This window comes from Solea solea, chromosome 7 (assembly GCF_958295425.1).
Source record: "Solea solea chromosome 7, fSolSol10.1, whole genome shotgun sequence".
Classification (NCBI taxonomy): Eukaryota; Metazoa; Chordata; class Actinopteri; order Pleuronectiformes; family Soleidae; genus Solea; species Solea solea.
This window is the reverse complement of record NC_081140.1, coordinates 28,199,309-28,227,116: the sequence shown is the minus strand read 5'-3', so window position 1 is coordinate 28,227,116 and position 27,808 is coordinate 28,199,309. Positions and strand designations below refer to the sequence as shown.

The 27,808-nt window shown below is 40.1% G+C and overlaps 1 protein-coding gene across 2 annotated transcripts in view; it reads left to right on the top strand.

Annotated features, from left to right (window-relative positions):
* Positions 1-27,808, top strand: part of lrfn1 (leucine rich repeat and fibronectin type III domain containing 1) — a 177,055-nt gene that overhangs the window by 82,668 nt on the left and 66,579 nt on the right. Inside the window, exon 2 of one of the 2 annotated variants that reach the window (XM_058634125.1) lies at positions 8,404-8,451. The exons of the other annotated variant lie outside the window; for it this stretch is intronic. The gene's annotated coding sequence lies outside the window, so the exon portion shown is untranslated. The remainder of the gene's footprint in view (positions 1-8,403; positions 8,452-27,808) is intronic. 2 annotated transcript variants of the gene reach the window in all.

Sequence of the window (27,808 nt, the reverse complement as noted above, 5' to 3'; positions counted from 1 at the left end):
TACGTCAGCGTTTATCTTCTTTACAAACGCAGGAGGAAGTGACTTTTAAATCTTTACAAAGTTATAAACAAGTGTAAAAGCTCAGCTCAAACATTCAAGTTAGAAGGTTGAGCAAACTTAGATTTATTCAGACATAGACTTTTTTTTTATTCAGGTCCATCAGATTTTTTGGCCTCTGACGTTCACAAAAACCCTGTGTATAAAGATCAGCTACATACACACGTCATGCTTTTATATTCATGCTCTATTTTTTAATACTAATATCTTTTAAATTTCTATAATTGCTTTTGTGCTTACCTTATATTCGTCTTATTTGAATCTTTGTTATTTAATGCTTGTCGACCTTTGACCCCTTCTGCTGCTATAACAAGGGAGTTTCCTCATCTAATCAACATTGTGTTGCCGTAGTCACTCGAGTCAAGGGCTTTTATTTGGAAAAAAAATAACATGGTTGCTTAATTTTGTATTGGTGTTTCACTTCCTGTTTGGCTTGTGCTGAATTCTGCTGAATTGAAGCGTTTGTGTTTCATCATCCGGCAAAAAAAGCAAAACAATTTTCTGCTGGAACAAGAGACTGACAGAGCAAATATGGAGCAAACTGAGACAGTGGAAGCTGACACTTTCAAATCCTGTCTGAGCGACCAAGACGTTTAGATTGAAACAGATCTGTAAAACAAGATAAAGGCAAGAATATAAACATGCGCAGTTTAATCAAGCTAAGTCCATAGTCTGACTAAGACAATCGAACAACTAGTCTAAATATATACAGTATAAACAGGAGGAAATCTATTCATTGGTCGTGTACGTCTGACTCCGCCTCTGTAGGTGGCGCTGTGTCTCTCTATAAGCTAGTGTTTATTCAATCAGTCTCCGGTTGACCTTTACGTGACAGAAAAACAGCAGACAGTGAGATGCACGGTGCGGTGGTTCTGTATGTCTGGTACCTGTCTCGTTAAAGGTGACACATAGATGGATAAGTAAAAGACAAAATTGTGTCTGTGCATTGACTTTGGATGTAAACTTGTCGCGTCTGTTGTGAACACATCATTAGTTCGACTAATAATAGGACTTTTAATTAATAATTTATGACGGGGGAGGACATTTTGGTGCATGTTACAAGTCTAAGTGTATACATGCAGGAGTAATCAGATTATGAATCACGTTATCCAGGTATGTTAGTCTGACTAAGACAAAGCTTCTTTTTAGTCCGACTAACGTGTTTACATGACATGACGATTTTTATTTTATTAGTCATGTTTGTTCCCATTTTAACTTTATTTGTTAAAATTGTGACAGTACTTATTGTATTTTTGAAATTAATTACTGTATGTTATTGTCATACAGGAAAGAAATGTTTTTTGATTTTTTTTAAAGGAGCATATTTATTTCAGTGACTTCTGACATGTGGCTTAAACTTTTAACTGACTGTTTGTTAATTTTTTAAAGGGTTTGCTCTGGGAAACATTTTATCTAATATGCTATAATGCTTTGGGGGAAATGCTTTCTTACGTCACAGAAAAAATATTGAGACATATATTGAGATATGACTTTTAGTTCATATCGCCCAGCCCTAACTAAGACTAACGCGATTTTAGCCGGACTAACGTGTTTACATGATATTAAGAAAACTGAGTTATTGTCTAAGTCTGACTAAAACCAGACTTTTAACATGAATGTAAACACACTGAGTGAATAATTTGCATTTGAAGAAATTAAGATATAACATTTTGGTACGTGCACAGAGGTGTATACATGCAGGACTAATCGGACTATGAATCACATTATCCAGGTATGTTAGTCTGACTAAGACTAACTCGATTTTAGTGAGTGAATATTTTGGTTGCATGCAGGAATATCTTCATTTTAGGAGTTTCAGTTTTTAAAGCTTCTGTCGTCGAGTGTTCAGCGTCTTCACCTTCTGCTCTGCACGTCCCACAATGCACCAGTGTGCTTTTTAAACGCAACAAAAACAACAACAACAATAACAACAGAGCAGTAAGTAGCAGCCGTGTGGAGCAGAGAAGCCTCTCCTCTGTCACTCAGAGCCGAACAGGCTGTACATTTAGTGTGTGAGTGCGTGTGTGTGGGAGTTTGAAGAGTAAATGGAGGGTCAGCGTCAGCGTGCACTCACACCAACATGTACGACCCGCGCTAAAGTGGCGTGAAAAACATGGCTGAGCGTGCGTGCGTGCGTGTGTGTGTGTGTGTGTGTGCATTAATCAGTTTCTCAGTACTGTGATCCCTCGGGGAGCGTGGACACTGCACGGACGCGTCAGTGGAGTGAAGCACGCGTGAAATTGCTCTTCTCACATCACTCTCTGAGGTCGGTCAGAAAGTCACTGGCTTTGACAATAATTTATTGAACACTAAACAAAAAGGAGCCCAAACGCTCGCTCAGGATGATATGTCACTGATAAGTAGCGCCTGCAAGACGCTAGATAAATGTTTGCAATATCACCCACGCGTTTATGACCTGCAGAGATGACACTGAAGAGGAGGATGTAAAGGACAGCGGCTCAGGCAACCATTGAAGGTTGCTCTGTAAATGTCAGGGCGTTTTGTGGACGTGTTTAGCCGTGTTTAGTAGCGCTGCAGCTAACGATTATTCCCATAATCGATTATTTTAATCGATCAATCAAGCGTGTCAGAAAAATGATTTCTTTATTATATGCAGCAAAGAAACCAGAAAATGTTCACATTTGAGAAGCTAAAGAATCCATTATTGTAGCTTTAGTGTTTACACATGGGCAGAGGTCAAAGGTTAGGTTGGGTAAATATTTCTTGCTCAGTAAACATCCTTGTGTTCTTGTAGCTCAGGCTGTTTGGATTCTAATCAAGATTACAGTTTAGTATTTAACCCTTAGAATACAGAGCATTTATGCTTTTATTATCCATTACTATGTTAAAACAACACAACCTATCGGCAAAAAAGAGGGGTTTTTTCATTTTCACCAACTATATAAATGCACCTGAGCAAAAAGTACTAAAAACTTTTTTTAAATCAGATTGAATTTGTGAGATATATCAGTTTAAAATTGTCTTTGTTCATTTTTATGAACAGAAATTGAAGAAAAAATGCCTTTTGTGGCTTCTTCACAATTATTGCTGCTCCTGTTTGGTTGCTTTTAAATAAATTGAATCATAACTTTGACTCAAGAACATAAGTAGACTAAAAAAACACCTAAACACATACCCCAGGATAATAACGAGTTGTGTATTATTCCCATTGTAAGTTACCAAGGGTGCTGTGCCGCGTGAGCACTAAGGGTTAAAGGTATCGGATTTACACTCAATCTAAACGGAATAAAACGTAAAAATGTTTTACATTAACACAGTTTCCAGGAAACATCATCTACTTGAAACAACACTAAACGCTGTAGTACATATGCCAGGCCTGAACGTGGCGCCGTAGCACTACTACAGGGAAGAAAATAAGAAATTTTAAAGAGAAAAAGACCAAATAACCAAACACAAGAAGACAATAACGACGATGATAAAAGACTGTGCAAGAGAAGAGAGGTGGGATTATGACCTCCAAGTAGTGTCTCGATTGTCCACACAGACATGTGTTTGGTGTTTTAAAATCTTCCCACTCTGGGACCCGTTTTCAAAACAAACACCAGTTTTGTGTGGATACGATAAAAACCTTTAGCGGATTCTTCTAGACTTGTCTCCATGTGGACAGACTCTTCGTCTTAACAGTATTCCTGAAAACAGTCCAAGTCCGTGTCTTCTGACGATGAGTTTTAATTCGCTGTGCCGTTGGAGAGGGGTGGATGTGGCCACTAGGGGGCCACATCCAGTGTGTAGTCCTAGTCCTGATCGCAAGCTCGGATAAATTGTGTTGCGTCAGGAAGAACAATCGGCATGAAAATCAAATACGCGGATCACTGAAAACAATACTGTCGTACTGGATTGGTCGAGGCTCGGGTCAATGGTGAAGATTCATGGATGTGAAGGAGGACATGAGGACAAGATGGAGGCAAAATATCTGCTGTGGTGACCCCTGGTAGAAGAAGGTGGCACCAAAATTGAATGCAGACAGGAACCCACGACAGCGTAGGTTTATTTCCAGGAAGTTTGTTCATCTCTGAAAGATATTTTCCTCCCACTTTGTTTCATGTTTTTCGTCTCCACAACTCCAGCTTAGTTCAGTATTTAGTGTTTTTTTTACACTTGCACTAATGCTCACATTGTCCAGTACATGGTCTCAGCAGGTGAACTCACCGCGGGGAAGAGAAAGAAAAGTTCTGGAACTAAATCATCCTCTGAAGTCGGTCTCTTTTGAAGATAAAGTCTGGAAAGTTTTAAAAAAAAAAAAAAGGTCAAAACAAGAGTTTTGCACTTTTCGTGCCTTCACAGAACCAAAGACAACCAAAGAGTAAAATCACCTCAGGAAGTGATTACAGTCACATCAATGTACGATCTTTGATGTGGGTTGTTCCTTTTACATATAAATAAATTGGTCCTTTATCAGTCCCACAGGGCAAAGTCCTTCTCTACTAGAAACCTTCCTAGAATTAGGAGCAGTGGGTGCCCGGGTACCATGTTGGGTACCAAGTTCCCTTTCCACTTGGCTACAGGCTGTGTGGCCTTTATGTATTTACATATAATGTGTACTGGAGAGACTGTCCTCCAACAAAACATAACTATGGGTTGTATGCAGGATTAACGACCAATTGGCACGTTTGTAAAATAGGTGCCACCTAGTGGTCGTGTAAATAAAAGCAATCTGGTACCTTGGGTGTATCGTCATGAAGAGGTTTTCACCAACGTTTCTATTAGAGATGAAAGTATTTTACTTTAGTTTAGTGTGATCGACACGGGTTTGACTCCCACGACAGACGTTTACTCACAAAACTACTAACTACTAATACTAACCTCACGAACATTTGTGTGTAGCTGAGTTGAAAAATGTGCTAAAAATGTCCCTTTGAGTTTAAGTTGAAGGACCGGGTTAATACTGGAAAATATGGATTATCTCCTTGTGCGTTTGAAGTGCACTCATGTAGCCTGTAATTGACCGTCATACCTTCATCAACCACCAGGACAAGGAAGCGCAGAAGCTGTAGCTGCGGCTGTGTAGTGTTTGTACATTATACATTTATACTGTATATAGAAGCTTAGAAGTGTGAAGTTTCATGTTCTCTTATCCAAAGTGCTGCTCCGACGCAACAAATACAGAAAGCAAACTAGGGAAGAAATATAGACATATTTAATATAATAATATAAAGAAACCACAACAACAACAGGGACTTGTCTCTGCTCGATTTCTCAGATTAATTTCTCTTACAGCTGGAACTCATATAAGGCGTCTCCACTGATTCACAGCTTCTTCTAACACACTGGAGTGTGACATAATGACAAATGATTATTGTGATCGATCACTGAACACGTTTATAGTGAGATTTCATGCACTTCGCTGCAGTGATGACGGCTAAAAACGCTAAATACCCTCGACAAACAGATTTACTATGAAAACATCGGGAGAGTTGTTCGCGCCTTCATCCGTCTCCGATGTTCTGTGAAGAACCTTCTGTGTGCGACAGACTCGTTTAACTGTTTTTGTGTTTTTTAAATCCTCCAGACATTTAAATCTGAATGTTTTTAGTCTTAATACTGGACTACAGTAGACTGTAAACAGGTTTTGTTGGGGTTAGCATAGCAACACAACATGCTAACCAGTGTTAGTTTTATGACAGTAAAATAAGTTTCTTTTTCTGGGGGTAAAAAACAAACAAACTCATAACCTTCTCCATTTAGTGTCTCAATCCTCTCAATCCTCTCAACAACAAATAATGGTTTAAACCTGGGATTTAACATTTATTTACCAGTGGAAATGGTGTATTACCCATGAGTCATTCTGTGCGTTTGCATGTATATTAAAAGTCCAATTATTAGTCTGACTAATGCTGGTTGATGGTGAAAAGAAATGTCCATTACTTCTGTCTCTACGCCAAAATATGCCGACTTCCGTCCACCGCGCCACCATCCGATGTGGACACAGCTTAAGACAATAATTTGGTTTTCTTAATGTCATTTAAGCAAGTTAGTCTGACTAAAATGGAGCTAGTTCTAGTCAGACTAACATACCTGGATCATAGTCCGATTACACCTGCATGTTTACACTTAGTCAGACTGAAATGTTCTCCACGGTCTTTGACCCTGAAGTAGAAGAATACGACATATAAACTGCAGGACTGTTCTTAACAAAAATCCTTCACATCCTTGTGAAAAAACCTCCATTTGAGGTTAACTCTGACCCTTGACCCTACCTCTATACCTCAACAAGGGTCATTCTATGTGGCTTTCCATGAATTCACTAAATGGACGGGCAGGGATAAGTTGGTTTTTTTGGAGCGAAGGGTGAAATTGCACTGAGCTTTAGAGGAAGCAGTTTGTCTCCCCGCCCTGACAACATCAATAAAAACTCACCGGAAAGCACACAGACGCTGGACCTGCACATTTTATGATTTTTATTAGAACTTTAGCAGCTCAGTCGTGCTCTGTATTAGATTTGAGGAAGTTTGCAGTTGCATTTTTCTCTGCTGGATGAGACACACGTTACACAAAATACTGTTAGGATTTCAAAACACTCTTGTGGAAATGGTTTTCTGCTTATTTTCAAAGTGACACACACAGTGTGTGCAGTTTCCTGTGGCTCTAACATGCAGATTAGAGTTTAGGTTAATTAATGGATTGTGTTTGGTTCTGTAGGTGTGAATCTGAGAGAATGTTGGCTCTGTGATAGGCTGGTGACCTTGTTTCTGTGTGTGTCCTGTGGTAGATTTGTTCTCACCAGGAAAACACATTTGCTAATGTTGGGTCAACACTAACAACAAGCTGCTTATAAATTTATTATCACAAGTTTGTGTTTCTGGCCAAAATCGACATTTCTGTTTTAACTGCTCTGTCTCTTTCTCTTTCCTACCTCTACCTTCTTTCCTAGCTCCTTACATATCTATCTACCTACCTACCTTCTTTCTTACCTACCTTCCTACCTCCTTACTAACCAACAGTACCCACCTACCTACCATCTCTCTATGTACCTACCTACCTTGTTACTTCCTTACCTACTTTACCAAACATCCTACCTCCTTATTTACCTGCCCACCTTCCTACCTCTTTACTTCCTTTTTTACCCACCTACATTCATACGTCCTGACCTTCATACTCACCTTCCTGTTATTCTACCTCCTGATGTGAATCTTTTCCTAAAAACCTTCCTTCCTACATCTTTATCACCTACATTCCTACTTCCTGAGCTTCCTATGACCTACTTCCACAGCTACCTACCTACTGACCCACCTTCTTCAATCTACTTCCTTACCTACTTCTTTACTTACCTCTTTACCAACCTACCGTCATACCTTTCTACTCCTTTATCCATTTTTCTACCTACCTTCCTAGCTTTTTACTTACTTGCCAGCCTACCTACCTCCTTACTTCCTCCCCTACTTGTTTACCTAACTTCCTACAGTGCCTACAGACCTTGCTACTTCCTTACCTACCTATTTATATATCTACTTACCTACCTAAATTCCTCCTTTCTAACCTGCTTACCTACCTAACCATATGCCTTACAACCTTCTTTACCCACCTACCTACAGTACATTCATACTTTCTTACCTACCTACTTACCCTCCTATAAATCTACCTCCTTCTTTTCCTGCCTTGCTACCTACCTCTTTACTCACCTACATTACTACTTCCTGAGCTTCCTACCTAGCTACTTCCACATCTACCTACATACTGACCCACCTACTTGGTCCTACTGCTGAGTCATTTGGGAGTAAATAATGACACATTCCCACTGCTTAAAAACAACAACAAATAATGGTTTAAACCTGGGATTTAACATGTATTTACCAGTGGAAATGGTGTATTACCCATGAGTCATTCTGTGCGTTTGCATGTATATTAAAAGTCCAATTATTAGTCTGACTAATGCTGGTTGATGGTACTTGGTCCTACCTATATCTTTACTTACCTCTTTACCCACCTTTCTACCTGCCTACTTCCTTACCTACCTTTCTTCCTACCACCATATCAACCTTTGTATTTGATTGGCATGTCAAATTTTACTTGTATTGCATCATTTTCATTGGTATATTAAAAATATTTGTATTTCATACATGCATAAAGTGTATAAGGCACAGAATTAGTTTTGAAAGACGAGGCTTTTTTTTAAATTCCCCTTGTCAGAGAGGCTCAGTGCACACAGTGATATTTCCACCGCCGCAGAAATATCAAATCATTTGTATTGAGTCTGTGATGGATTCAAAGATTGATCTATAAATTGAACCTTTTTATGAATCTGACAGTATTAGAGCTGTTGCCGCGCGGCCCCCGATGTTATTTGTGCCGCTGTATTAAGGTGCGATCGTTTGTTTCTCTCCGCAGACTCCTTTGAAGTGAACCTTGGAGCATCCAAAACAACACAGGATTCTGGTGAGTTCCCAAAGCTGAAATTAAACTCCTTCATATTTTCATTATATGCAGCCACGCAGTTCTCATACAGACGAGCGAGGCGAGGATAGAAGGGAAAGAAGGTGTTAGTAACAACAATGCTGGAGGGAAGAGAGTGATGATTTCCTCCTTTGACGTGACTGATCATCCGGAAATTTACTTCACAAGGTCAATGAAGTGTCTTTCACACTAAAAGTAACGGGTGCACGTTGGATTTGCGAATCTAGGAGAACCCTGAAATAAAAGTGAGAAACAACATTGTGATTGTTAGCAGTTGGTTGTTCCTGTGGTGTTTTTGTCACGTCGTGACGTCGGTGACAAAACAAAATGAGTCAGTGGAAGAAGAAGAAAACCACAATAACACCATGGAGTTCAGGCACAGGAATGGTTACCTTTTTAATGTAATTTATTTTGATCCCACTTTCAATCAATTTTTGAACTGGTCTGAATGATAGAAATAGGAAGGTAATTGTTATTGTTGTTATTGTGTCTCTGTTTTTGCTGACGCCACTTCCTGGCATCACAAGCGCAGACACGTGTCAACGTGGCACTGGCAAAAGCTAAAGTGCAAAACTGGACCAGGGACAAGCTCACGGGTTGATTTTATAGGCATTTTATTAGAAACATGGACTCGGCCTACATAATCAGGTGCTTCCGTAAATATCGTGCTTCTGAGTGCTTTCAAACTTTTTTTGGTTCAGAAAGGTGTTCGTCTTATGCCGCAAACAATCCAAGGTTTCTTACAGACTTGTCCGACCGAAACCAACTGCTTCTTCAAGAGCTATGTTCATGCTTGAAGATCCGCAGAAAACTACTTGTTAACATGAGATGACGGAGTATTTACCAACATATTTACCGCTGGTCTATTTGCACTGGATTATAATTACCTGGGGTGATTTTTTTTCTGACCTTTCTAGCCAAGATAAAAGCTGCCGTAATCTTTACCGACATCGTTCGTCAATGATTCCTGACGTGGAACATGGACTGAAATTACTGAGAAGCTCTTGTGATCATTACTTTACCTTCACTTCTATATGTAAAAATAGTTATTTCTGTGAAATATTTTGATTTGAATGAAACCGACAGTTGTTGATGTTTAAAAGTTAAAAGGAATTTCCATCGCTGCAAAAAATTCAATAAGATGAAGGTGAAATTAGCATGGTCATGATGGCCTTGCATTCCCACCAATGTTAGCTCTGTGGGGTGCATCACTTCTTCAGTTGAAGTTCCACAACAATGCATTTCTTGAATGGGAGATCCTGAAGAACATTGTTGTTTTCTTCTAACTTGTGTAGGGGTACAGTACCTCAAAATCTGAGGGCCCCTCCTACTAGACTAACAATTTCTGCCTGCACTAAAGTCATGTTTGCAGGACTATATTCTAGTATTTCTCTGGAAAAATTATATAAACTCTTTGGTGTTGTTGGACAGATACTTCGGTCAAACCACAGCACCACAGCCTCTATCCGGAACAGCCTAATGTGGCTCTTTTTCAGATATTAGGGTATGTCTTAAGAATAGCCCAAAAACCTTGGTTGTGTTTTGTTCTAACTCGAGTAGGGGTACCTAAAATCTGAGGGCCCCTCCCTCCTTGTTTACCTAACTACAATGCCAATCTAAGTCCTAGCTGGTAAAATTGCTGAGTCATTGGACTGAAGAGTGACTGAGGATTAAACTCATTCCCACTGGTCAACAAAAAGGTTAAAACCCAGGGGTTAATTGGGGTTTTTTGAGCAGTGAGAATGGGATATTATTCATGAGTCATTGTCGAGTGGGTCATCTTTCAACCCGGAAGGTTGTGGGTTCAATCCCCGAGTCTTCATGCCGATGTGTCCCTTGGCAAGACACTTAACCCCCATTTGCCCCTGACAGCTGTGTGTGAATGAGTGAATGACTGTAGGTTTAAAGCAGCATTGAGTGATAATCAAGACTATAAAAAAATACAGACCATAATTTTACTCCATCTGTGTCAATTACAATTATTTTTCTTCTCTTTCTCACTTCTTTTACAAATGTCTCTTATCTATATCGCTTGTTTTTTTATGATGATTTCATGTTGCTTGAGCTGAAGGCAAAACATTTCCTCTTTAATGGACAATGAAGTTCTACTCGCCTCTGTTTTCACCGCACTAAACACAACAGCAAACACTCGAGTTTTGTGGTGCAGTTTCCTGGGTGACCACACTGGCACAGAGTGTTTTCCCATCATTGATTTTTAGGGGAAAAACATGAAAGCCTCAGGTCAGTCAGTCCAATAAACAAATGTTTCCTTGCTCTTTTGAATTGACGACATGAAGATAAAGCGTGTTTAATTGTCTCGCAGTGTCCACACAGGGAACAGGGAATAGACCGTTTGGCTGGTAGCCTATAATTCAGATCAGATCGCCGGCTAATCCACAACATCCCAATCTCAGCCGAGGACGGACAACCTCATCCTTTCTGTTTAACTTGGATTGAAAGCCACTTATTTCTCACAGAAGTGATAACGTTGACCCGGCTCTTCCATCTCACGCTGCCTCACCACAGTCACAGTCTTTGTGGACCTTTCCGACACAAACCTGTAGATCTATGACCTCCCTGCCCGATGCTTCTTAAAAACTAATCAGACGTTTCATTTCGGTCGACTTCAGAGCGTCCAGGGAGCCACATAAATATTATATTCCAGCCCATTTCTTCTCAACCCTGAACCAGGCAACGTAAGATTTCAGCAACCAGGTCAGATGGTAGATGTTACATTTTTTTTTATTATTTAGTTGTCAAAGAAATATTCAGTTTTTTAAATTGTTGGATTTTTGTCACAAAACAGCAAAGTCATGCAGAATTTAGAGCCTTTATTCTGAATATTAACCAAGTCAAAGAGCAGTTTAAAGACATTAGTAAGCGTATCGCGTATAGAAAACTACCTTTATGGAATTGTGAATTTGTATAATGTATATTTGGGGGGGAGGGGGTATATGACAGTTAAGTCAACAAATCCAAAGATATGTATAGTAAATGCATCAAAACTTCATTTTATACATGTTATTTAAAACGTATAAGCATTAATCTTAACTAAAATGTTTAGAAAAAATTATTATTTTTTTTTTTTGGACCAAAAGAAAATCTCCCACGACCCATTTGTGGGTCTCACCCCAGTCTTTGAGACACCCTGCAGTTATTTTGATGCGTATATATTAGGGGGTGTCACGATCTCCATTGTAAATCGAACATTGATCGCTCACTTTCTGAAAATGTCCTCATCTCTTCTGTCCTCATTTGGAGCAAAAAACATCCTCAAGGGTTAAACTGTCTGTAAAGCGCTAACTACAGCTATAGTCGTGTTTGTAGCATCAGTCATGGGACCTTATTCTTCAGTCATGTGACCTTATTCTTCAGTCATATGACCTTATTCTTCAGTCATATGACCTTATTCTTCAGTCATGTGACCTTATTCAGTGGTGGAAAAACCCCGGATTTCATCAACGTACTGGAACCACGACAGGTACAGGTACAGCTACATGACTCTATGATTTCTCTTTTTTTTTACACTTGGCTGGTTATTGTCACATTTATATTTTGAAATAAATGATTTAAAGTTGACAATAAGGCCTAAATGTGGACAGTATAAATGAGTCATTAAGTCTAAAAATGTACATGAAGTCACAGCAAAGCCTCGTTCATTGCTTCCTCTCTGGGTCACATGCAGATTTCACCACATTCTCTCACACACACACACACACACACACATGCAGGGACAGAGAGACGGAGACAGCGAGTGACACTTTTAGCTCTCGTCTCACAGATGCAGAGTCTGGGCTGGTGCCACGGCTCTTTGCCTCATAGCCTGCGCGATGGGAGTCGGCTCCATTATCAGAGCTGCTGCTTCGCCGCCCTGCAGCAAACCCAGCATCCTCTGCTCCCGCAGATTTAATTCCTTATCTCAGTAGGGAAAACAGCCCCAGTGATGAACGGCAGAAAACACCCAGGGAAAAGAAAAAACTCGCGCACACACACACACACACACAAAAGATGTGTTTGATAAACTCATGAATGTGAATGAGCTCTGCGGTGCTTTTCATAACATCACAGGAGTCTGTGGCTGGTCACAGATATTCACGGCCTTTTTTACTGCAAACGCTGATTTAACAAAAGAGCGCTGTTTAAACTGTTATTGACGCGTTAGCCAACCTTCACACAATATCTGTCATCACGTTTCACTCTGTGGACGAATAAAAGGCAAAGAGACAAACTTCGACAAACTTCCTGTTTCCTGTGTTCAGTCACTGACGAAGAGGAGATGGCAGAGTTCATAATAATCCCTCCAAACGCCAACAATCCACCACCACGTTAACTCCGTCTTTTCAGAATCCACTCCATCCACAGGCTAGCAGTAACCCGGACTGGATTTAGAACTGACTGGAACGGACTGACTAACCGACCTGAAAGAAAACAAAAAACACGGCTTGTGTGAAATCAGCAGTTGAGAATTTGAGTTTTGAGTTTGAGAAAAAATTGAAAACATGAAATGGAATTTTGAGTTGGACTGGATTTGGTGCATCGTGTAGAGAGAATTTAATTTTTTTAAAGTTTTGCGCTGCTTAAGTACATTATTTTTACTTTTGAATTCAAGATTTTTTTGTGTTGACTTTGTTCTTAAGAAATATGATCATTCCACGCATAAGTGTGTAGATTATATTTGTGATTTCTCTGTAAGGTTTGATTTAATTTAAATGTTTACAAACGTCATCTATGACTGACATAGATCGGACTAAAATCAGAAACCTCTAACAAATAAAATCAAACTGTCACCATGGTTCCCACAGGTGCTTGAAATCCTTCAAAGTGGGTTAGGGAGTATGTAAGCAGGTACATAGGCACAAAGGGAGGAAAATACACATGTACATAAATAGGTAGGTGCTTAGGTAGGAAAGTAAGTAGGTTAGTTAGGTAAAAGGGTTCCCACAGGTCCTTGAGGCCCTTGAAAGTTTTTGAAAATCACCCTAAATGGACATGGGTCATTGAAGATTGTCTCACCAAAGACTCTAAAAAGGATAAATGCTTGTCCAGACGCCATCATGGACGAAGATACTCTTACAAGTTGTCCTCCCATCTTAAGCGGTCTCAGCACATTCAGTCCTTGAATTTGAGGGAACTGGTCCTGGAAAGTCCTTGAATTTCATGTTAAAGGTGTGGAAACCCTGTGTCACACGGTTTTATAAAAAGAACATACCATACCATGGGTATTTATTCCTCTTTATTGTCTGCTTTATTTTTTTAGAAACATTTTCTTTTCGACTCCATTTGTTTGGAAGTCGCGATCCTTAATGGAGCACAAAGATTTGACTTGTTGTGGCTTTTCCAGCCTTTCACCAGCCGCTTCATCAATGTCACACAAAGCCACTACAGAGGTAATTGTGTGTCAGCTTTCCCAGGCCCTAAAACAAGAGTTATTATGTGAGCACAGAGAAGTTATGTAACCCGATATAACCCCGGCTGAATTAGTTTCCCTGTGTTTTACAGTAATCACCGTGTCGGCCTGTGCTCACTGTTAGCATTGTTCTCTCTCTCTCTCTCACACACACACACACACACACACACACACGTCTGTGGTCCTCCTGACGCATCGGGAATTATTTATTGCAGTCATTAATGTTTCACGATCGTTGAACCTGTGGTGCAGGAAGACGTTACAGGTACAAAAACCAATACTGTACTGTGGAAAAATTAAATGTAAATAAAAGAATTTATACAAGTTATTATTGTGTTCACGATTCGAACACAGACTCGGCCTAGATGTTTTATAAACTACGTCCACGTTTATATACAGTCCATGGTTGCAACATTTGACCCAAGTGCAGGACATAAAATGTAATGAAGCTGTTTTTTTTAAATATAAAAAAAATAAAAGATTTGTAACAAGCAAAAAACAAATTTTACAACAAAGATCCAGAAAACACAGAACATGAGGTGCTTACGTCGTTACTACCTGGGAACCTGGGAGCTGCCGAGACGACGCCAGCGATCTCTGAATTCATTCAAATCAAAAAAATATTCAAAACAAAGACTGCAATTTCAAAGCATTTCAAAACGTTGAGATATTCCATTCCTTTCCATTTCCTCAACGTGGGCGTGGCCGTCATAGTAACGGCTGCGTGAGACTGTCTTGACGGGGTTTTTCTCCGCGACACAAACACACAAACGAGTGACTTGTAAAGCAGTTGTTTTGGGTGAAAGTGAATCATTAGAATCAGTGGATTAAAAAGATTTGATCACAGAAAGGTCGGGATTCCGCGTCATGTTTTCAGCAGCGCTGTCTCTAAATACACCAGACTCCTCTGTTCAACACATTTGCTTTGCTAAATGTTGGAGATGAACGCATGTTTTCAGGATTTTTAAGTCTTTTTAATTTTGATCTACAGTTAGACATCGTTGCCTTTGATTCTTGTGTCGGACGTCATGCTCATTATAAGTAGAATTTGGAATTATAAGTAGAATTTGGAACTATAAGTAGGATTTTTAAGTCTTTTTAACTGATCTACACAGTTGGACATTGTTGCCTTTGATTCTTGTGTCGGACGTCATGCTCATTATAAGTAGAATTTGGAATTATAAGTAGAATTTGGAACTATAAGTAGGATTTTTAAGTCTTTTTAACTGATCTACACAGTTGGACATTGTTGCCTTTGATTCTTGTGTCGGACGTTGTACTCATAAGTAGATTTTGGAATTATAAGTAGATTTTTTAAGTCTTTTTAACTTTGATCTACAGTTGGACATTTTGCCTTTGATTCTTGTGTCGGACGTCATGCTCATTATAAGTAGAATTTGGAATTATAAGTAGAATTTGGAACTATAAGTAGGATTCTTAAGTCTTTTTAACTGATCTACACAGTTGGACATTGTTGCCTTTGATTCTTGTCAGACGTCTGTTGAAGTCACATTTTAGTATCGGCTCAGCTGAACCTCGTCAGAGCAGGAACTTAAAAAAACACCAGGTTCTATCACTGATAAAAGCAAAGAAAAAAACAGAGGAAAAGTGCCATTAGAGAGCCTAATTAACAATGAGCAATGGGGATTCAGGGGGAACCCCAGCCCTGGACCTGGTGGGACCTGAACCGGCAACCTTTTAGGTTACAAGCCAATATCCCTTTCCACTGCGCTGACCAAAAAGTTGAGATATTATACTGTTTATGAAAATGTTGATCAGTGTTTGTCAAACCTGGACTTGTTTTCGTTCACAAACCAAAATGATTCGGTTTTAATGATTTCTTTGTTATACGGAGTAAAGAAACCAGAAAATATTCACATTTAAGAAGCTGAAAAATCACAGAAACTTGTTTAAATGATAAACTGTGTGTTAACAGTTGTAGAAAGAAAGAAAGACTCATAAGTGTAGTTTTGTCCACTGGTGGACACAAGTACTGCACTGACACCACTCACAGAAACGACACCTAAACGTTGCAGATATTGAAAGCGATGGTTTCCAGGTGGCTGGAGTTTACACAACGTGACACCGTGAGAGAACATTGATTTCTCCTGCTTTGAACTATTAAGTCCTGTGTGATGCTTCTGTGCACACGACCAGTGTCTGAGGAAGCAGAAGCTGTCTGTCTGCAGGTAGTAATCAATCGTCTGAACTAGAGCTGGAACAATTAATCGATTATTAATCAACAACTGTTTTGATAATCGGTTTGAAGGTTTTTACATGATTAAAACAAGATTTCCGATTGTTTAAGCTTCTTAAATGTGAGTATTTTCTTCATTTCTTTGCTCTGGATAACAAAGAAATCATTAAAAGTGAATCATTTTGGTTTGTGGACAAAAGAAGACATTTGAGGACAAGACATTTTCAGGTTTGACGAACACCGATCAACATTTTTTAAGGTTTTCTGATATTTTATGGACCAAACGATTAATCGAAAAAATAATGTACGGATTAATCGATTATGAAAATTCACGTTAGTTGCAGCTCTAGTCTGAACACATTAAAAACAACTCTGAATGTACTTGTATAACTTTTCTCTACCTTTGTAGGTGACATAAATCTGTAACACTTTATAATAAGGTACCAAAAAAAGTGAGATAACACTTAGACTGTGAAGATAATTGGGCACAAACTAGGTACGAGTACATAAGAGTTGTCGTTTCAGTAAAGGACCAGGACATAATTACTGAGGTTTATGTTGCACATGATTAAGATAAGATCTTTGTCTGAAAGAATATTCCAGTAAATCTGATGTTAAATTCAATACACGATGATGAGATTAATAATCATCATCGTCCCAGTGTTCTGCAAGAGGGAATTCTGGTCTTTTTCAGTGAAGAATTGAGTGCAGGTAATGAGTTTGACAGCTTTGACATTTTATTACACGTTCAACAATACATCCATTAGTCTGCACTCTGAAAGCAGCTTTGTATAGAGAGACTGAGTGCAGCAGCGATTCATCATCGGGGATGCATTTGTTGTTTACTCTGTTCTGTATACCCTTGTCTTCAATATAAATGGAGCTATGGAGCTGTTTTTAATGGGGAAAAACATACCACAAAGATGCACTGCACTTTAAATACTGTTTATGAACGTTTCAAAAGGAGTCCTTCGCTGTCGGAACCGTGGATTTAGAACGTTAATTGATTTTAGTTGGAGAAAAACTTTCAAATAAAGTGTGAGTTGCACATTGTGATGCACTTTCATGTGATGACAGGAAATGAATGCAGTTATTGTTTTTACAGAATCAGAGATGTCACACTTGTCAATTCAGATGTCAAAACATATCCAGTTTAACTGTGCGTGACCCCGGTCGACTACAGTCTCAAATGCTGCTCAGAGCTCAGTAAACAGGAAGAAGAGGAAGGATTTTATCCAACAACAACAATGCTGTGCTATAAATAATCCAGGATCAGACTCTCAGGGTGATTTGAAAAAAAGTTTAAAAGCTTGTAATGTACTTTATAAAGACCTAGAGACATTAAAAATGTACCCAACTCATATTGGTTCACGTCCTCTTCAGGGTGAAGCGAGAGTTAATGTTCGGTCAACACAAGCAACAGACCGCTCACAGAAAGAATATGAAATCCAGTGACTCGCGGACTACCCACAGGGTTCTCACACCTTGGTTGCCATCAAATTCAAGGACTTTAAGGAACATTCTGGACCAATTCCTTCAAATTCAAGGACGTTGGGAGGGCGACTTGTAAGAGCTTGTCTTCGTCCACGATGGCGTCCACTTTTATTGATTTGTAGCACACTCTGCATCTGGTGTACATACTGTACCTACTCAGAGGCGATTCTACAGTTTCTTGGGGCCCTAGGCAAAAATTCACAGGGGCCCCTCCAACCAGGGTTCACCCTTATATGATAAATAATCTGAAACTCACAAAAAGGTAATGTAAACATTTTTTTGATTTGAAAAGTGCAAATAAGTATCTTCTCAAAATAAGAATATAAACATTTACAAGATGCAATTTAAAAATTTCAGAATTCTGAAGAGCAATAAAAATATAAATTGTCTTGCTTTCTCTTCTCCTCTTGCTCTTTTTTCTTCTTTTATTCATTCATCTTATTTATTTCATTGCAAACTCTCCACTTTGTATATGCTGTAGTGATTCAAAGTTGATCAGCACTCAGGGGCCCCCTTTTGGCCTGGGGCCCCAAGCATTTGCCTGCCTTGCTTGTTGGCAAGCAGCGCCTCTGCCTACTCACCTACCCACCTACTTACTGTGCAGGCTTTATTGAACGTTTATTAGCGATACTGTGTATTAACATTGCATCCAATGACATACACAAGCGCCATGATATACAGTTTATCTGATATATTTAACATTTAGTATTTAGTGAGCTAATAATTTATTGAATTGAAAAGTCGGGGAATTAGATTTGAAGGTTTTTCTGGAACTAACTTCATGCGTCAGAGCGACTCAGAGACGATAGTGACTGTTCCACTGCCACTGAAACTTCACACCGTTTGTTCAAAGTAAATAAATGAATATGTAATTACATTTTCTGTTGAAATGCTTAGTTAAAGTTCTCCTTCCCTTAAGTTTTTACAAAGGCCTCATTAGCATCACCTCGGGTTATGAAAATAGGTGTAAATAAGTGGGTTTTTTGTGTGTAGAAAAAAATCATTACCATAATGCTTAGTAATAATTAAGAAGGCCCAAAGGAAGGTATTTTATGAATAATTGATGATAACCAGCAGTGGAGAGCATGTGTTTGTGTTTATATGTGGGGGGTAAACTGTTAAAATCACTTTAACATTTATTACTTTATATTAAACTCTAAATTGATTTCAGTCCTGCAGTGTTTTTTCTGCTGACTTGCATCTCTTTGAAAGTTTTATTTATTATGTTTTACCACAAAGTAAAAAAAAAAGCATGTGAAAGTGAGGCGAGATCGACCTCTTTACTCATCGCATTCACAAAATGCCACAACACCAAAATACAGATTTATGAAATGACTCTCACTTCAACCAAATGGCTGTTTTGGTGTCTTTTGTTCGGCGTCTGCTGCTTCGCTCGCGGCGCTCTAATTAAACAGGAGGAGGCCGCAACCCTTCTTTATTCGGTGTCAGTTTGAAGAATGGCTGCCGTGTGTGTGTGTGTGTGTGCGCTGTGGAACAGAGAAGCTCTGTGGAACAACAGCTACATTTCACACACAGCACAAACCCATTTTTAGGAGGACTCTTGAATTAAGTTTCGTTTAGGGCGGCCGGCGTAGGTCGCCTGAAAATGCTCCAAAAATCAGTTTGAGGCAAATTTGCTCAACAGCTCTGCACCACGTTCTGTTTTTTTGAGTATTTTTCACTTCAACAACTCAACTGATGGAATCACATTTTGAAGTCGCCGTCGCTGTGTTTGACAGAAAGTCACTTCACTTTCATCACAGTGTTGTTTTTGGCAGCCATTCTAGATTTAGTCTTAATTTGAGTCTTTTGGACTAAAACGCTTATTAGTTTTAGACCTAAATCGTCTTGAAACACGGACCAAGTCATTTTTAGGTTTTGATTGAGATGTCGTGTACTTTGAACATCTGACAAACCACACACTGACATATACGTCCATTATCGTCCCGTCATGTTTTCGTCGTCAAACATGAGATGTTCATCTCGTCACCGTCTCATTATTGTTATCAAAAAAGGGGCGTCAACAAAATAATTTTGTCATCGTTGACGAAAACAACACTTTCATCATCAAAATCAAAGACAAATTCCTTTTTTCCCCAGATAACTTTCACTTTCCATATCTGGCAGTTATTCAACCGTTTTTTTGGAATTACAGTCCGTGGAAGTCCTGATGATCTACCGTAATGACAAGTATATGGGCACAAGGCTCTATTTCTCTGCTTTCCGGTATCCATCCATCCATCCATCTGTCTGTCTTCTACCGCTTTATCCTACACATGAGTGGGTTGTGCCGATCTCAGCTGACATAGGGTGAAAGGGCGGAGTCACACCCTGGACAGATCGCCAGTCCATAGTTTTTGAATTTTCTAGATATCACAAACTGTCTAGGAGTTACGGTAATGAAAAGTATGCATGACAAATCCTCCACCATGGATGGTAACAGAAGGGTTAAACGTCTTGTTGTGGGTAGATTGGTTAATTTAACCTTTATTTAATCTTTCTTACGTAGAATTTATGGAGATCAAAATCCTTCTGACCTGGCCAAGAGGTTAGCAGTTATAGTCAATATTGGAGATTTAGGAGACAGGTTACCAACAATAGTTTTAGACAAAAACAATAATGTAACAGTGTGTATTAAGTTTGCTTGACATTTAAAGTGCAGGTGTTTAGGTCACAGTAATAAATTAAAAACACAGACACTGTTTACAGGTTCCTCGTTGTCTGTCTAATAAGATGGAACGAAAACGCTCCAAGTGAGAGTTTCAGTTCAGTCTGGAGAGAGTTCCATGCACAAGGCAGTGAACGAACACGCGGGACAGAAGCGTAGATGGAGAACTTCACGAGAACAAAGAGAGTCGTGGCTTTTACTTCTTTTGAAGAAGAAGAGTGTGCAGATGTGGAGGAACTGAGCCTCTCTGGTAGACGATGGATGGATGTTGACGGTGGTCTTGTAAAAAATATGTAGAATTAAAAGCAAAAAAGGGAAGAATTCATGAACTAACTTTTTTCCCTGCACCTGAAGGTTGACTTCTATATCAGTGTTTGACCTTTTTGAAAAATAAAGACAAACAGTCTTTTGGTTTGATACAGAACTGCATCATCGGCGTACATTTTGCAATTTGCTTACTTGCATGTAGTTGTCCATGGAGTCCGATGGTGATGTCCACCTGGACTCTTAGGTTCTATTCCAGGTTAGACATGTACGTATATGTGGCAGTTGTGTTGGTGTCAGAATTACTGGTAATCCTGCTGTGCCGTCTTTGCGGTCTCCTGCCTCTCCTCTACATGTGCAGGTGCCCCCTCGACGTTGTTGCTGCCAGGAGTTCCTGTCAGCGGCCGTGTTCTGAAGGACCTCAGGCATGAAATGACACCTCTTTAGCACAGTTTTTAGCCTGTCTTCATAGCCCTTCTTCTGCCCTCCAGCAGAGCGTTTACTGTGGCGTAGCTGGCCACACTAGCACTCTGCGAGGCAGCCGATGTCCCAGCCATCGTAGTAGGTGATGTGTGGTTTCCTGAGTATCTCCATGTGGGGGGCACACGATTATGCCAAGTGATTCTCAGGATGCGCTGGAGGCAGCATATGTGGAAGTAGGTTACCCATGATTCATTTTTTTGTGTGGGTGTGGTTCTGAAAGAGTGTCTGAGTCTCCCAAATGCAACTGATGCTTAGTGTCTCCTATTCTGGACCAGTGTCTTCAGAGAGAATACGTTTGGTGGACAGCAGCAACATGACAGATTGTTTATGTAAAGACTAAATGACAGTGGTCCCAAAACGGAACTTTGTGGTACACCAAGCTTGTGTTTTCACGTGCTGTTGAGTTCATGTTCTTGTGATGTACGATTCCGTCCAAAAGTTGAGAATGAGTCTGTGTAGTTATCAGTGTCTGGATGTTCTGATAAATTCAACAGGACTAAATGACTTTGACCTTGTTTGTATCGTTTCCTGACATATTAGGAACACACTCCATCATAGGATTTTAAATTAAGGTGAAAATAAAAAATCAATTCTTTTTTTATTTACACTCTGCCCAGGTTTACACCCGCAGCAGCAGCTTCTCTAATCTGACAACATCCCCAGGATTACTCTCATGTATCATCATTACAGACTCGGGCACTTTGACAGAGTTTGCAGTCCAGTGAAAAAGGTACAAAGAGGGCAGAGAATAGATCTCTTTGATGAACCAGAGATTATGATGGAGAGGCGAGCAAACACACTCGTCATTCTCCACTCGCGCGTGTGCAGTGCAGCGAGACTCCGGCTCCTCACCCGGCGGCAAATTACTGCCTGAAATCAAAGACAAGCTGCAAGTGTGACATAATCCTCTTAGATCTTTGTTTAAACAGAAACAACAGTGCGTTAATATAAAGTCCAGAAATCATTAAATTCATATAATGAAAGTGAATGAATTAGCATATCGTTAATTTACATAAAATGTATTATTTATGGTGCTGCATGGGCTTCTCCACGTGCATTGATGCTCCAGAGAAAGGTTTTCTCCCACAGTCGTGTGTGTGTGTCTCACAGCCTCTGCAGTCTCTCTCAGCTCGACTGCTATTGCAGTTATGGGACACATGAAAAACTCGGACATAAAAATTTCCACTGCGATGTCCGACTTAAGAGCGTAACCCCGGATGGGTTTGCTTCAGCTCCGCTCGGTGTTTTCCGTGGTATTACCTGAGCCTCCCCGGTCTCCAAAGCACAGACTGTACATAAAAAATGGAGCACAAATAAATGGCGGCTCAGTGGTACAGTGCGTAGTCTTTCAACCGGGAGGTTAAGGGGTTCAATTCCCAGTTCCTCCAGTCGAGCATACATGCCAACGTGTACCTGGGTACGACACTTAACCCCAACTTGGTCCTGACGTGAATGGATGAAAACTGTAGTGTGGTGTGAAGCAGCTTGGAGAGGTCATCAAGACAAGAAGCACTGCTCTGTAAATACAGACCATTTACTATTCACACAGAAGAGTGGAAGTAGGATGGAAGCAGTAGTAGTGAGCCACCAGGGGGCAACTTGGTTTACAGCATCAATTAACATTGTTCTTGGGCAGTTAATGGTCTCAATCACTAGTTTCAGCTTTTCTTCACTAGTTGGCTTTAGGCGACTGGACCTGCTTGAGTTAAGCTTCTTTAGTTCTGAGTATCTGGCGGGGAAAAAAAACAGGTAGTTAACCTCTGAGGCCTCAGACGTTAAATAAAGTTTCATTAAATCTGTTGGTGGATGTATAGAACAGCTAATTATTTGGCATTGTTGGGGGATGTATAGAATAGCTCATTATTTGGCAGTTTGTTTGTTGGGTGGATGTATAGAATAGCTCATTATTTGGCAGTTTGTTTGTTGGGGGATGTATAGAATATCTCATTATTTGGCAGTTTGTTTGTTGGGGGATGTATAGAATATCTCATTATTTGGCAGTTTGTTTGTTGGGGATGTATAGAATAGCTAATTATTTGGCAGTTTTTTTGTTGGGGGATGTAATAATAATAATATAGAATAGCTCATTATTTGGCAGTGGATATGGAAATACTAGTGAGGTCACCAGGGGGAAACTTGATTTACAGCATCAATTAACCTTTTTTTAGGGCAGTTAATGGTCTCAATCACTAGTTTAGCTTTTCTTTAGAGATGTCCTGATCCGATATTGATATCAGATATCGGTCCAATATCAGCCAAAAAAACGAGTATCGGATTAATGTCAGCTCTATTTCAATGGAACATGATGTTGTACGTCCATCCATTTTTACCATTTTATCCTCCACATGAGGGTCGTGTTGGGAGCTGGAGCCAATCCCAGCTGACACAGGGTGAAAGACAAGGCGCCAATCTATCACAGGATAAGCACACAGAGACAACACAACCAATTACACTCTTACCTATGGTCAATTTCGAGTGTCCAGTCACCCTATCTGCATGTTTATGGACAGTGGGATTGTCCGTGAATCCCAGATGGCACAAACTGACGTGGTATAGTTAAAAATTGCAAATCTGGAGGATTCATATCAGGAGTTTGTTTTTCAACCAGACAACTTCGGGCAGCGTTACACCGCTCTGTGTACAGCCTACTGAAAAAGAACATTGTTATGATTATTAGAAGAAGACTACGTCCACTTTTGTCTCCAGTGTTTACAGCAGAAGATAAACAATTGTCGGAGTCATTTTCAAGCATATTTTTGTTTTCAATCTTTCCAGGCATTTTTTTCAAAGAAACTTTCAGATGGTGGTGGATACTCAGAATAAGTCTTACTTGCAGTTCTACCATTGAGGGTAGATTGGCCTATATATTGAATTTTTTCCCCTCCATCTGATAACATTTTCTTTTAAATGTTAACAAATGGTTAATAACTGGAAGTTGACCCCAGAGTTACTTCCACCACCAACTTCAGGCCTTACATAAAAGCCTGTCTGTATCTGTTTATTATACAAATATATGTGCGTTCTTCTCAATCTATATGTAAGTGGGCCAGACCTTCATCAGAAGCTTAATTATAGCTCTGCTATTTAAATCATACGAGTTCATTGTTGCTGTGATGTTCCTACGATAATAATGAGTCAACTGAACTTCACCAAACCCAAAAAAAACAGCTGATTGGGAACTACTGACGGGAATCACTTGAGGTGTTTGATTGAATGTATAGAGTTATATACTGTATGTCCTGAATGGACAGTGATTTGTCCTCGATCAGATTATACTAACATCCATATCAATTATTTTACTAATTCTTTCAGCCTCAAACGACGTCACGCTAATCCCGAAAACCATAGTTGGACAGTTCCATCATCACGCTCTCCGAGTTTCTCTGATGAATGTTCTCCAGACAACGGGGAATCCTGATTCTGCTTCAGTCGCGTGTTCGTACACGGCGATGAATGTGGTCACATCGACGCAACTAATGAGCATTATCGCTTATCAGAGGCTTCATTATTTCCTGCTTTCCCATTTCCCTTTTCACTCAGTGCTGGTACATTTGTCACATACATGTACGAGTAAAATCCACTCAGCCGGAGCAGGAAATGTCCTGGAACTGGACCAGGACAGTGTGATCAGCCTGGCCTGAATGTACAGAGAGTTTGAGGAAGAAAGTGTTTTCTTTAGAGATAGTGAATATTTTCCTACAACATTTGTGCAGAGAAGATGATTTGCAGATCTGTTAAGATGCTCTTGCAACAATTAATCATAAATTAATTGATTCAAATCAAAAAAAAAAAAAAAAGAAAAAGATAAAACAGAATATTAAATCTTCTTCTCAGCTCAGTCTGTGGGTGGATGTAGCGAATAGCTCATTTTTTGGTAGCCACTCGTTAATATCTAGTCTGTTGGTGGTTATAGGTAAAGGCTCATTATTTTGCAGACAGTTTCTTGGTAGATCTATAGAGCTGCTCACTATTTGGCAGCCACTCTGTTGAATGAAATGTAGAATAGCTAATTATTTCACAGTCAGTCTGTTGGTGGATATAGATAAAAGCTCATTATTTGGCAGACAGTTTCTTGGTAGAGCTATAGACCTGATCACTATTTGACAGTCAGTCTGTTTGGTTATGTTTGGAACAGCTCATTATGTTGCAGCCAGTCTTGTGGTGGATGTATAGAATTGCTCATTATTTGGCATACCATTCCATTTAGGGTTCACCATTGCAGGTCATTTGCCTCCATCGTGTCCTCTTCTGTTACATTGATTGTCCTCATGTCCGTCTCTGTGGTCTTCCTCTTTTCCTCCCGCCTGGCAGCTCCATCTTCAACATTCTTTGTACAGTATAATCACTCTCCCTCTCTCTGCACGTGACCAAACCTCCTGTACCTTCACTCTCTTACTTCATCTCCAAACCGTTAAGCCTAAGCTGTCCCTGGCTCATTTCTACTCCTGTCCATCCTGGTCGCTCCCAGCCAAAATCTTCCTTCCCTTTCACTTTTGCTGCTCTCCTTCTGTCTCGCATCACCCACGGCACTCGTCTCCACCCACTCAAAAATGGAGAAAGAAATCATAAATTACAAATGTGCAGTGGCATCCTAGTTGCATATTCTGTGCAAATACTGTCCAATCATTTGCATAGTTGTGCAAAATGGGGCATGGCTGCCTGTGCAGTGTTTCTGAGTGCAGTGTTTTGTGGTAAAATGTCCTTAGAATAAATAAATGCTACTTACGCAGCAGCCTGTGGCAGTGGCATTATGTATACATTGATATGTCCAGAGTCAGTGGTTGTTGTGAGCATTAAGCTGGATGTTTTCTGGTCAGGTTTAGAGCCGCCACAGCTCTGGGGACGAAGCTGTTTCTCAGTCTTGTAGTGCAGGAACATGGGGCCTGTGACGTCTCCTGAGGCATAGATTTCCTCCAGAACTGGGAGATGAGTCCCAGCGATACTTTGTGCGCTGGAGTTCCTTTCCTTCCTTCCTGTCGTGGCTGCCGTGCAGCTGAGGCACCAACGTCTAGATGCAGTAAATGTACAAACAGTAGAAAGTAGCATCTGTTTGCGCCGCTGCGTCCAAACACGCAGCCATTTTTTCTTCTTTTTCTTTTTAACGCAAAAATACAGGATACAGGAAAAAATAACAAGAAAATTGAGTAAAAAGATCTTGAGTACGAACGTGTAGAACTGCCACAGGGGAGGGAAAGGATATCTGAGAGTTTTCTCGTTCTAATGATAAAAGTTTTTAAAAAAGAGTGAGAGTTTACCTTTAAACGTCCTGAAAGTTTTTCAGTACCAGTTACCAGCGCCATCAGCGCTTAATGATACTGCACTATTTAAAAATGTAGCTCCAGGGCCTCGTTTAGTACCGGGTTTTGGTTCCCATCCCTAATGACGAGGCAAGAGAGGAAGTTGTTTGAAATTCTTTGCATGAAGATGTTTCTCGTTCTTTGATGGAATCACTTCATCAGGACACGTATCGCAGGTCTTTAATCCCTGCTGCGGTCACACCGTAGACCACACCTGCTGCAACTCTTCTCTGTGCAATACTGCAAATTATAACACTGTCTCTCCTTAATGCGTTTACTTAGCAAAGATATCGTTGTTTTCATATAGTTTTTGTTTCTTGCACATATTTAAGAATATTAAATTGTCTTTATTTCCTTTCCTTATTTCTACTTAGTACCCGTTTGGCCGCTGTAACGCTGCAAATGTCCCCATGTGGGATGAATAAAGGATTATCTTATTTAATCAGTTCATTAGGAACTACCTTCACTGACATGACTCTATTTGAATATCAGTATTAAATTCAGGTGTTTCAAGGGAACACAGCTTAGACAACGAAACACGGGTGAATCTAATGAGGGTGGGGCAGACAATCAAGACTGGGGGCAGGAAGTGAAGTGATCTGAAACAAGGAGAGTTTCACAATAAAACAGGAAATATGACAGAAGGGGATTGCCACGATGTATCAATATTTTGGACAATGTTATGTTTCCAATAGTTTTTGAGGAAGATCCTTTTCTATTCCAACACGACTGTGTCCCAGTGGACAAAGACTGTAAAGACATGGTTTGACCTTGAGTTTGGTGTGGGAGAACTTGACTGACCTGACCTGACCTGACCTGACCTGACCTCAACCCCCTGATCAAACACCTTTGGGATGAACTGGAACAGAGATTGTGAGCCAGAACCTCCTCGTCCAACGTCAGTGTCTGACCTCGTCAATGCTCTACACAATGAATGGACTTTAAATTTACCACAGAAACACTTCAAATATCTCGAGGAAAGTACTTGAATAAGTCATTAGTCCCTGTTGGTGAAACGGTCAGGTGTCGTTTGTGTGAAGCCACAGGTACAGGTAATCAGGTCAGTAATCAGCCGCAGACCTGGTCACATGTTTCTATCCTCGACTCTCCTTTCATCGACTTGTGCGTTGAAGTGGCCGCAGTCGTGATAATGAACATATTCAGCCGTGCTTTGGTAGAAAGCCTCTCTGTGTGAAGTCGTTGGAGAGTGCCACGTTGAGCGGTTCACGCTGTGAGCTTCTCTGGAGAGTTGCCTCAGTGAGACCTGGCATCTCTGGAGACAGAAGCAGTGGGACGTCCTGGTCTGCAGGAACACGAGGTAACAGATCAACGTCATGCTCGCATGCACGCTGCTTTCTGATTCAAGCGTCTACAGCGCTGAGCAAAAGAGTCTGAGGTTTTTAGGAACGCTGTTATTACCTCAACCATGGAGGCGTGGGATTATCTGATCTAAAGTAAGCAACTTCCTGTCTACAGTTTTTCCCAGATCAATCAGATTTTTTGACACGGGTAGGTGATCACCCCAAGTA